Source organism: Cherax quadricarinatus, unplaced genomic scaffold (assembly GCF_038502225.1).
Source record: "Cherax quadricarinatus isolate ZL_2023a unplaced genomic scaffold, ASM3850222v1 Contig774, whole genome shotgun sequence".
Classification (NCBI taxonomy): Eukaryota; Metazoa; Arthropoda; class Malacostraca; order Decapoda; family Parastacidae; genus Cherax; species Cherax quadricarinatus.
The window spans coordinates 57,501-70,000 of record NW_027195800.1 but is presented as its reverse complement, the minus strand read 5'-3'; the positions used below and the strand labels follow the sequence as shown (position 1 = coordinate 70,000).

Here is a 12,500-nt window from a genome sequence, read left to right as displayed (position 1 = left end):
TGCTGGCCTGGTTTCAGTACACTCTAGGTAGGTTGCTGGTCAGGTTTCACTTCACTCTAGGCAGGTAGGTTGCCAGGTTTCACTACTCACTAGGGAGGATGCTGACCAGATTTCACTTCACTCTAGGTAGGTTGCTGGCCAGGTTTCACTACACTAGGGAGGTTGCTGGCCAGGTTTCACTACACTCTAGTGAGGATGCTGGCCAGGTTTCACTACACTCTAGAGAGAATGCTGGCCCGGTTTCACTACACTCTAGGTAGATTGCTGGCCAGGTTTCACTACACTCTAGGGAGGATGCTGGCCAGGTTTCAATGCACACTAAGGTAGATGCTGGTCAGGTTTCACTACACTCTAAGGTAGATGCTGGCCAGGTTACACTACACTCTAGGGAGGATGCTGGCCAGGTTTCACTACATTCTAAGGTAGATATTGGCCAGGTTTCACTACACTCTAGGGGGTTGATGGCCAGGTTTCGCTACACTGTAGGAGGTTGATGGCCAGGTTACACTACAATCTAGGTAGATTGATGTCCATGTTTCACTACTGTCTAGGGAGGTTGATGGCTAGGGTTTAGTACACTCTAGGTAGGTTGCTGGTCAGGTTTCCCTACACTCTAGGGAGTATGCTGGCCAGGTTTCACTTTGCTCTAAGGTAGATGCTGACCAGGTTTCACTACACTCTAAGGTAGATGCTGGCCAGGTTACACTACACTCTAGGGAGGATGCTGGCCAGGTTTCACTACACTCTAGGTAGGCTCCTGCCAGGTCTCACGACACTCTAGGGAGGTTGCTGGCCTGGTTTCAGTAATCTCTAGGTAGGTTGCTGGCCAGGTTTCACTTCACTCTAGGTAGGTTGCTGGCCAGGTTTCACTTCACTCTAGGTAGGTTGCTGGCAAAGTTTCACTGCACTCTAGAGACGTTTCTGGCCAGGTTTCATTACACTCTAGGGAGGTTGCTGGCCAGGTTTCACTACACTCTTGAGAGGATGCTGGCCAGGTTTCACTACATTCAAAGGTAGATATTGGCCAGGTTTCACTACACTCTAAGGTAGATACTGGCCGGGTTTCACTACAGTCTAAGGTAGATGCTGGCCAGGTTTCACTAACACTCTAGGTAGGTTGCTGGCCAGATTACAATACACTCTAGGTAGGAAGCTGGCCCGGTTTCACTACACTCTAGGGAGGATGCTGGCCAGGTTTCACTTCACACTAGGTAGGTTGCTGGCCAGGTTTCACAACACTCTTGGGAGGATACAGGCCAGGTTTCACTACACTCTAAGGTAGATGCTGGCCAGGTTACACTACACTCTAGGGAGGATGCTGGCCAGGTTTCACTACATTCTAAGGTAAATATTGGCCAGGTTTCACTACACTCTAAGGTAGATACTGGCCGGGTTTCACTACAGTCTAAGGTAGATGCTGCCCAGGTTTCACTAACACTCTAGGTAGGTTGCTGGCCGGATTACAATACACTCTAGGTAGGAAGCTGGCCAGGTTTCACTACACTCTAGGGAGGATGCTGGCCAGGTTTCACTTCACCCTAGGTAGGATGCTGGCCAGGTTTCACTACACTCTAGGTAGGTTGATGGCCAGGTTTCACTGCACTCTAGGGAGGTTGATGGCCAGGTTTCACTGCACTCTAGGGAGGTTGATGGCCAGGTTTTACTACGCTCTAGATAGATTGCTGGTCAGGCTTCACTACTCTCTAGGGAGGTTGACGGCCAGGGTTTACTACACTCTAGGTAGGTTGCTGGCCAGGTTTCACTACACTCTTGGGGTCGCTGGCCAGGTTTCACTACACTCTAGGGGGTTGATGGCCAGGTTTCGCTACACTGTAGGGGGTTGATGGCCAGGTTACACTACAATCTAGGTAGGTTGCTGACCAGGTTTCACTACACTCTAGTTAGATTGATGGCCAGGTTTCACTACTCTCTAGGGAGGTTGATGGCCAGGTTTCACTACACTCTAGGTAGGTTGCTGGCCAGGTTTCACTACACTCTACGTAGGTTGCTGGCCAGGTTTCACTACACTAGGTAGGTTGCTGGCCAGGTTTCACTACACTCTAGGGGGTTGATGGCCAGGTTTCGCTACACTCTAGGGGGTTGATGGCCAGGTTACACTACACTCTAAGTAGGTTGCTGGCCAGGTTTCACTACACTCTATTTAGGTTGCTGGCCAGGTTTCACTGCACTCTAGGGGTTGCTGGCCAGGTTTCACTACACTCTAGGTAGGGTGCTGGCCAGGTTTCACTACACTCTAGAGAGAATGCTGGCCAAGTTTCACTACACTCTAGGGAGGTTGATGGCCAAGTTTCACAACACTCTAGGTAGGTTGCTGGCCAGGTTTCACTACACTCTATTTAGGTTGCTGGCCAGGTTTCACCGCACTCTAATGGTTGCTGGCCAGGTTTCACTACACTCTAGGTAGGGTGCTGGCCAGGTTTCACTACACTCTAGAGAGAATGCTTGCCAAGTTTCACTACACTCTAGGGAGGTTGATGGCCAAGTTTTACAACACTCTAGGGAGGTTGATGGCCAGGTTTTTATTAGGTGAGTCACCAGTGGTGGGGCGGAAAAGATGGGATTTCTAAGGGGGATTTTAATAACGTGGATTTAATGAGAAGAGATTTAAGGGATGGGGATTTATTGAGAAGTGATTCAAATTGTGGGTATTTAAGAAATGGGGGATTTAATGAGAAAAGATTTAAAGGAATGGGATTTCAGTGAAGGGCGATTTAAGGAGAAGTGATTTAAAGGATGGGGAATTAAGGTATGGGGGATTTAATGAGAACAGATTTTATGGATGTGGGCTTAAGGGATGGGGGATTTGATGAGAAGTGATTTAAAGGATTTAAGGCATAGTAATTTAATGTGAAATGATATAAAGGATGGGGATTTAGTAAGCAGTGATTTAAGGAATGGGAATATAAGGGATGGGAGGATTATTGACAAGTGATTTAAGGGAAGGGAAACATTAGGGACGGAGATTTAAGGGACGGAAATTCAAGAGAGTGAAGATTTAAGGGATGGGGGATTAAGAGGTGAAAGGATTAAGGGGGATTTAAGGGAAATGTTAAGTTAGGGAGAGAAGTGAGGGGAAAGAGGCGAGGTCGAGCAGACTATCACCTTCAAGTTACCTCACTTGCCAATCAGGTGCTTTTGTGTGCCAATCAGTTGCTCTTGTGTGCCAATCAGTTGCTCTTGTGTGCCAATCACGTGCACTTGTGCCAATCAGGTGCTCTTCTGTGTCAATCAGGCGTGTTATGTGCCAATCATGTGCTGTTATCTGTCAATCAGGTGCTGTTATCTGTTAATCAGGTGCTGTTATCTGTCAATCAGGTGCTGTTATCTGTCAATCAGGTGCTGTTATCAGTCAATTGGTGCTGTTATCTGTCAATCAGGTGCTGTTATCTATCAATCAGGTGCTGTTATCTGACAATCAGGTGCTGTTATCTGTCAATCAGGTGCTGTTATCTGTCAATCAGGTGCTGTTATCAGTCAATTGGTGCTGTTATCTGTCAATCAGGTGCTGTTATCTGTCAATCAGGTGCTGTTATCTGACAATCAGGTGCTGTTATCTGTCAATCAGGTGCTGTTATCTGTCAATCAGGTGCTGTTATCAGTCAATTGGTGCTGTTATCTGTCAATCAGGTGCTGTTATCTGTCAATCATGTGCTGTTATCTGTCAATCAGGTGCTGTTATCTGTTAATCAGGTGCTGTTATCTGTCAATCAGGTGCTGTTATCTGTCAATCAGGTGCTGTTATCAGTCAATTGGTGCTGTTATCTGTCAATCAGGTGCTGTTATCTGTCAATCAGGTGCTGTTATCTGACAATCAGGTGCTGTTAACTGTCAATCATGTGCTGTTATCTGTCAATCAGGTGCTGTTATCTGTCAATCAGGTGCTGTTATCTGTCAATCAGGTGCTGTTATCTGTCAATCAGGTGCTGTTATCTGTTCATCAGGTGCTGTTATCTGTCAATCAGGTGCTGTTATCTGTCAATCAGGTGCTGTTATCAGTCAATTGGTGCTGTTATCTGTCAATCAGGTGCTGTTATCTGTCAATCAGGTGCTGTTATCTGTCAATCAGGTGCTGTTATCTGTCAATCAGGTGCTGTTATCTGTCAGATGCTGTTATCAGTCAATCAGGTGCTGTTATCAGTCAATCAGGTGCTATTATCAGTCAATCAGGTGCTGTTATCAGTCAATCAGGTGCTGTTATCAGTCAATCAGGTGCTGTTATCAGTCAATCAGGTGCTGTTATCAGTCGATCAGGTGCTGTTATCAGTCAATGAGGTGCTGTTATCTGTCAATCAGGTGCTGTTATCATACAATCAGGTGCTGTTATCAGTCAATTAGGTGCTGTTATCAGTCGATCAGGTGCTGTTATCAGTCAATGAGGTGCTGTTATCTGTCAATCAGGTGCTGTTATCTGTCAATCAGGTACTGTTATCTGTCAAACAGGTGCTGTTATCAGTCAATCAGGTGCTGTTATCTGTCAATCAGGTGCTGTTATCTGTCAATCAGGTGATGTCATATGTCAATCAGGTGCTGTTATCAATCAGGTGCTGTTATCAGTCAATCAGGTGCTGTTATCTGTCAATCAGGTGCTGTTATCAGTCAATCAGGTGCTGTTATCAGTCAATCAGGTGCTGTTATCTGTCAATCAGGTGCTGTTATCTGTCAATCAGGTGCTGTTATCTGTCAATCAGGTGCTATTATCAGTCAATCAGGTGCTGTTATCTGTCAATCAGGTGCTGTTATCTGTCAATCAGGTGCTGTTATGTCAATCAGGTGCTGTTATCAGTCAATCAGGTGCTGTTATCTGTCAATCAGGTGCTGATATCTGTCAATCAGGTGCTGTTATCTGTCAATCAGGTGATGTTATATGTCAATCAGGTGCTGTTATCAGTCAATCAGGTGCTGTTATCAGTCAATTTGGTGCTGTTATCAGTCAATCAGGTGCTGCTATCAGTCAATCAGGTGCTTTTATCTGTCAATCAGGTGCTGTTATCAGTCAATCACGTGCTGTTATCTGTCAATCAGGTGCTGTTATTTGTCAATCAGGTGCTGTTATCAGTCAATCAGGTGCTGTTATCAGTCAATCAGGTGCTGTTATCAGTCAATCAGGTGCTGTTATCAGTCAATCAGGTGCTGTTATCAGTGAATCAGGTGCTGTTATCAATCAATCAGGTGCTGTTATCAGTCAATCAGGTGCTGTTATCAGTCAATCAGGTGCTGTTATCTGTCAATCAGGTGCTGTTATCAGTCAATCAGGTGCTGTTATCAGTCGATCAGGTGCTGTTATCAGTCAATCAGGTGCTGTTATCAGTCAATCAAGTGCTGTTATCAGTCAATCAGGTGCTGTTATCAGTCGATCAGGTGCTGTTATCAGTCAATGAGGTGCTGTTATCTGTCAATCAGGTGCTGTTATCTGTCAATCAGGTGCTGTTATCTGTCAATCAGGTGCTGTTATCTGTCAATCAGGTGCTGTTATCTGTCAATCAGATGCTGTTATCAGTCAATCAGGTGCTGTTATCAGTCAATCAGGTGTTATTATCAGTCAATCAGGTGCTGTTATCAGTCAATCAGGTGCTGTTATCAGTCAATCAGGTGCTGTTATCAGTCAATCAGGTGCTGTTATCAGTCGATCAGGTGCTGTTATCAGTCAATGAGGTGCTGTTATCTGTCAATCAGGTGCTGTTATCATACAATCAGGTGCTGTTATCAGTCAATTAGGTGCTGTTATCAGTCGATCAGGTGCTGTTATCAGTCAATGAGGTGCTGTTATCTGTCAATCAGGTGCTGTTATCAGTCAATCATGTGCTGTTATCTGTCAATCAGGTGCTGTTATCTGTCAATCAGGTACTGTTATCTGTCAAACAGGTGCTGTTATCAGTCAATCAGGTGCTGTTATCTGTCAATTAGGTGCTGTTATCTGTCAATCAGGTGATGTCATATGTCAATCAGGTGCTGTTATCAATCAGGTGCTGTTATCAGTCAATCAGGTGCTGTTATCTGTCAATCAGGTGCTGTTATCAGTCAATCAGGTGCTGTTATCAGTCAATCAGGTGCTGTTATCTGTCAATCAGGTGCTGTTATCTGTCAATCAGGTGCTGTTATCTGTCAATCAGGTGCTATTATCAGTCAATCAGGTGCTGTTATCTGTCAATCAGGTGCTGTTATCTGTCAATCAGGTGCTGTTATCTGTCAATCAGGTGCTGTTATCAGTCAATCAGGTGCTGTTATCTGTCAATCAGGTGCTGATATCTGTCAATCAGGTGCTGTTATCTGTCAATCAGGTGATGTTACATGTCAATCAGGTGCTGTTATCCGTCAATCAGGTGCTGTTATCAGTCAATTTGGTGCTGTTATCAGTCAATCAGGTGCTGCTATCAGTCAATCAGGTGCTTTTATCTGTCAATCAGGTGCTGTTATCAGTCAATCACGTGCTGTTATCTGTCAATCAGGTGCTGTTATTTGTCAATCAGGTGCTGTTATCAGTCAATCAGGTGCTGTTATCAGTGAATCAGGTGCTGTTATCAGTCAATCAGGTGCTGTTATCAGTCAATCAGGTGCTGTTATCAGTGAATCAGGTGCTGTTATCAATCAATCAGGTGCTGTTATCAGTCAATCAGGTGCTGTTATCAGTCAATCAGGTGCTGTTATCTGTCAATCAGGTGCTGTTATCAGTCAATCAGGTGCTGTTATCTGTCAATCAGGTGCTGTTATCAGTCAATCAGATGCTGTTATCAGTCAATCAGGTGCTGTTATCAGTCAATCAGGTGCTATTATCAGTCAATCAGGTGCTGTTATCAGTCAATCAGGTGCTGTTATCAGTCAATCAGGTGCTGTTATCAGTCAATCAGGTGCTGTTATCAGTCAATCAGGTGCTGTTATCAGTCAATCGGATGCTGTTACCAGTCAATCAGGTGCTGTTATCAGTCAATCAGGTGCTGTTATCAGTCAATCAGGTGCTGTTATCAGTCAATCAGGTGCTGTTATCAGTCAATCAGGTGCTGTTATCAGTCAATCAGGTGCTGTTATCAGTCAATCAGGTGCTGTTATCAGTCAATCAGGTGCTGTTATCATTCAATCAGGTGCTGTTATCATTCAATCAGGTGCTGTTATCAGTCAATCAGGTGCTGTTATCAGTCAATCAGGTGCTGTTATCAGTCAATCAGGTGCTGTTATCAGTCAATCAGGTGCTGTTATCAGTCAATCAGGTGCTGTTATCAGTCAATCAGGTGCTGTTATCTATCAGACAGGTGCTGTTTCATTCTGATCAGTATTATTGTTATGACAACAGACACATAATGACGACAGTGAGATGATGACAGTGACGTGATGACGACACTTACGTATGCCTGCAGAGGGTTCCGGGGGTCAACGCCCCCGCGTCCCGGTCTGAGACCAGGCTTCGTGGTGGATCCGGTCTGATCAACCAGGCTGTTACTGTTGGCCGCACGCAAACTGACGTACGAACCACAGCCCGGTTGGTCAGGTACTGACTTTAGGTGCCTGTCCAGTGCCTTCTTGAAGACAGCCAGGGGCCTATTGGTAATCCCCCTTATGTATGCTGGGAGGCAGTTGAATAGTCTTGGACCCCAGACACCTATTATGTTGTCTCTCAGTGTACTCGTGGCGCCCCTGCTTTTCATGGGGGGGGGAATTTTGCATCTCCTGCCGAGTCTAGTGCTTTCATAGGGGGTGATTTTCGTGTGCAAGTTTGGTACTAATCCCTCTAGGATTTTCCAATTGTAAATTATCATGTATCTCTTTCGCCTGCATTCCAGGGAATACAAATCAAGGGACTTCAACTGTTCCCAGTAATTTAGGTGTTTTAAAGTACTTATGTGTGCCCTGATGACTACAGTAATGTGATGACAACAGTGACGTAATGACAACAGTGACGTGATGATAACAGTGACGTGATGAGGACAGTGACGCAATGAAAACATTGAAGTGATGAAGACAGTGACGTCGTCAGGAGAGTTCCATGTAGTGCAAGACACAGTCATCAATTCAGCAGTGCCAAGCATCACAGTCCCTGGCAGTGCCAAGCATCACAGTCCCTGGCAGTGCCAAGCATCACAGTCCCTGGCAGTGCCAAGCATCACAGTCCCTGGCAGTGCCAAGCATCACAGTCCCTGGCAGTGCAGAGCATAACTACCCCTGGCAGTGCCAAGGATCACAGCCTCTGGCAGTACCAAGCATCACAGCCTCTGGCAGTGCCAAGCATCACTGCCTCTGGCAGTGCCAAGCATCACTGCCTCTGGCAGTGTCAAATAATATCACTGCTCCCGTCCTCCCGAAAAGGCAATTAAGCAAACAATAACAGAGGGCCAGTCAGTGCCAGTGCCACACACACTGGATGATGCTTAGTGCCAGGGTGAGAGAGAGAGTGTTCACTCAGTGTGCAGCTAGTGTTGGTGTTCTGTCAGTGGAACGCCTTCCAACTGAACAAAAGAAACTAATGGAAAAATAAATAAATAAAGAAATGATTTAGGAAAAACAAGAAAAATGATTTTTGAGAATTTTACTTAAAATTTAAATATAATAAAAAAAAATGGCCTTCAGTTCTTGTAGTTGGGTAGGAGTAGGTATGGCCCTGGATAGTTCCTCTGATGTTATTTATGTAGGTTATCCTGGGCAGATGGTAATCCGATGTTCTGGAATCTCCTACCACTTGGATGGAGCACAAGTAGAATAGGTAAGGGCCGGTAGTAGTAGAATAATGTTAATAAGTATTATTAACATGTGTCTTGCTCCTTTATCTGGCGTCTATCCTGGAAGACCACGCCAGGAACAGAGCTGGTAAATAAAAGAAAATAAACTGGTTACCCATAGTTATGATAATACAACATTTAAGAATTGAAAAGAATGATAAATGCCAAAATCATTACTGGTAACCAGCAAACAAAATAAAGAAACAAACAGTGATACTCCTGGTATATCACCCTACCTGATTAGGAGAAGAGTGGAGGTGAAGTGACTCTCCAAACTTCAACCCACACCAGGTAAGGTCAATATTACCAGGAGTAGAAACTAACAAATCGGACACCAGGAACTAGTTTCGCCCCAGCCCGCCAGAGAGAAGGGGGGGGGTGCACGCGACGTAACTAATGGTTCCTGGTTGCCCGAACAACCTTAACCCCACTTACACCTACTTTTCCCTCACAGTTCACACCTACAACATGAACATTCCCTCCAACACTATCACCACCACAACTCAACACCTCCAACACTATCACCACCACCACTCAAACCAGCAACATTATCACCAACACTATCAGCAACACTATCACCAACACTATCACCAACACTATCACCAAAACTATCAACAACACTATCAACAACACTATCACCAACACTATCACCAACACTATCAACAACACTATCAACAACATTATCAACAACAATATCACCAACACTATCAACAACACTATCACCAACACTATCAACAACACTATCAACAACACTATCAACAACATTATCAACAACAATATCACCAACACTATCAACAACACTATCAACAACATTATCAACAACAATATCACCAACACTATCAACAACACTATCACCAACACTATCACCAACACTATCACCAACACTATCACCAACACTATCAACAACACTATCACCAACACTATCACCAACACTATCAACAACACTATCACCAACACTATCAACAACACTATCACCAACACTATCACCAACACTATCACCAACACTATCAACAACACTATCAACAACACTATCACCAACACTATCACCAACACTATCACCAACACTATCAGCAACACTATCACCAACACTATCAACAACACTATCAACAACACTATCAACAACACTATCACCAACACTATCAACAACAATATCACCAACACTATCAACAACACTATCACCAACACTATCACCAACACTATCACCAACACTATCACCAACACTATCACCAACACTATCACCAACACTATCAACAACACTATCAACAACACTATCAACAACACTATCAACAACACTATCAACAACATTATCAACAACACTATCAACAACAATATCACCAACACTATCAACAACACTATCACCAACACTATCAACAACACTATCACCAACACTATCACCAACACTATCACCAACACTATCACCAACACTATCACCAACACTATCACCAACACTATCAACAACATTATCAACAACACTATCAACAACAATATCACCAACACTATCAACAACACTATCACCAACACTATCACCAACACTATCACCAACACTATCAACAACACTATCAGCAACACTATCACCAACACTATCAACAACACTATCACCAACACTATCACCAACACTATCACCAACACTATCACCAACACTATCAACAACACTATCAACAACACTATCAACAACACTATCAGCAACACTATCACCAACACTATCAGCAACACTATCACCAACACTATCACCAACACTATCAACAACACTATCAACAACACTATCAACAACACTATCAACAACACTATCAACAACACTATCAGCAACACTATCAACAACACTATCAGCAACACTATCACCAACACTATAAACAACACTATCAACAACACTATCACCAACACTATCAACAACACTATCAACAACACTATCAACAACACTATCAACAACACTATCACCAACACTATCACCAACACTATCAACAACACTATCACCAACACTATCAACAACACTATCAACAACACTATCACCAACACTATCAACAACACTATCAACAACACTATCAACAACACTATCAACAACACTATCAGCAACACTATCACCAACACTATCAACAACACTATCAACAACACTATCAACAACACTATCAACAACACTATCAACAACACTATCAACAACACTATCAACAACACTATCAACAACACTATCAACAACACTATCAACAACACTATCAACAACACTATCAACAACACTATCAGCAACACTATCACCAACACTATCAGCAACACTATCACCAACACTATCACCAACACTATCAACAACACTATCAACAACACTATCAACAACACTATCAGCAACACTATCAACAACACTATCACCAACACTATCACCAACACTATCAACAACACTATCACCAACACTATCAGCAACACTATCAGCAACACTATCAACAACACTATCAACAACACTATCAACAACACTATCACCAACACTATAACCAACACTATCAACAACACTATCAACAACACTATCAACAACACTATCACCAACACTATAACCAACACTATCAACAACACTATCAACAACACTATCAACAACACTATCACCAACACTATCAACAACACTATCAACAACACTATCACCAACACTATCAACAACACTATCAACAACACTATCAACAACACTATCAGCAACACTATCACCAACACTATCACCAACACTATCAACAACACTATCAACAACACTATCAACAACACTATCAACAACACTATCAGCAACACTATCACCAACACTATCACCAACACTATCAGCAACACTATCACCAACACTATCAACAACACTATCAACAACACTATCAACAACACTATCACCAACACTATCAGCAACACTATCAGCAACACTATCAACAACACTATCAACAACACTATCAACAACACTATCACCAACACTATCAACAACACTATCAACAACACTATCACCAACACTATCAACAACACTATCAACAACACTATCACCAACACTATCAACAACACTATCACCAACACTATCAGCAACACTATCAACAACACTATCAACAACACTATCAACAACACTATCACCAATACTATCAACAACACTATCACCAACACTATCACCAACACTATCACCAACACTATCACCAACACTATCACCAACACTATCACCAACACTCAACATTCTGCCATCTGTACCTATTGATTTTCCTACACCTTTCCTACCTCACACCCTTACCTCTTCTACCACCCCTCCCCTAATACCTCACACCCCTCCCTCCTACCTAAAACTCCCTCCCTCTTTCTATGCCCTCCCTCCTACCTCTCACCCATCCCTCTCTCTCACCTCTAACTCCTACCCCACACCCTTCCTTCTACCACCACCCCTCCCTCTACCACCACCCCTCCTTTGACCACAACCCTTCTTCTACCACCACCCCTCCTTCTACAACCACTCTTCCCTCTACCACCACCCCTTTTTTGACCACAACCCCTCCTTCTACCACCACACCTCCTTCTACAACCACCCCTCCTTCTACAACCACTCTTCCCTCTACCACCACCCCTTTTTTGACCACAACCCCTCCTTCTACCACCACCCCTCCTTCTACAACCACTCTTCCCTCTACCACCACCCCTTTTTAGACCACAACCCCTCCTTCTACCACCACCCCTCCTTCTACAATCACCCCTCCTTATACAACCACTCTTCCCTCTACCACCACCCCTTTTTTGACCACAACCCCTCCTTCTACCACCACCCCTCCTTCTGCCACTACTCCTACC

General features: G+C 43.8%; 1 pseudogene; it reads left to right on the top strand.

Moving 5' to 3' along the window:
- The first annotated feature begins 8,374 nt into the window (after positions 1–8,374).
- The window catches only part of LOC138851490 (hepatitis A virus cellular receptor 1-like), a 15,697-nt pseudogene continuing 11,571 nt past the window's right edge, over positions 8,375–12,500 (top strand).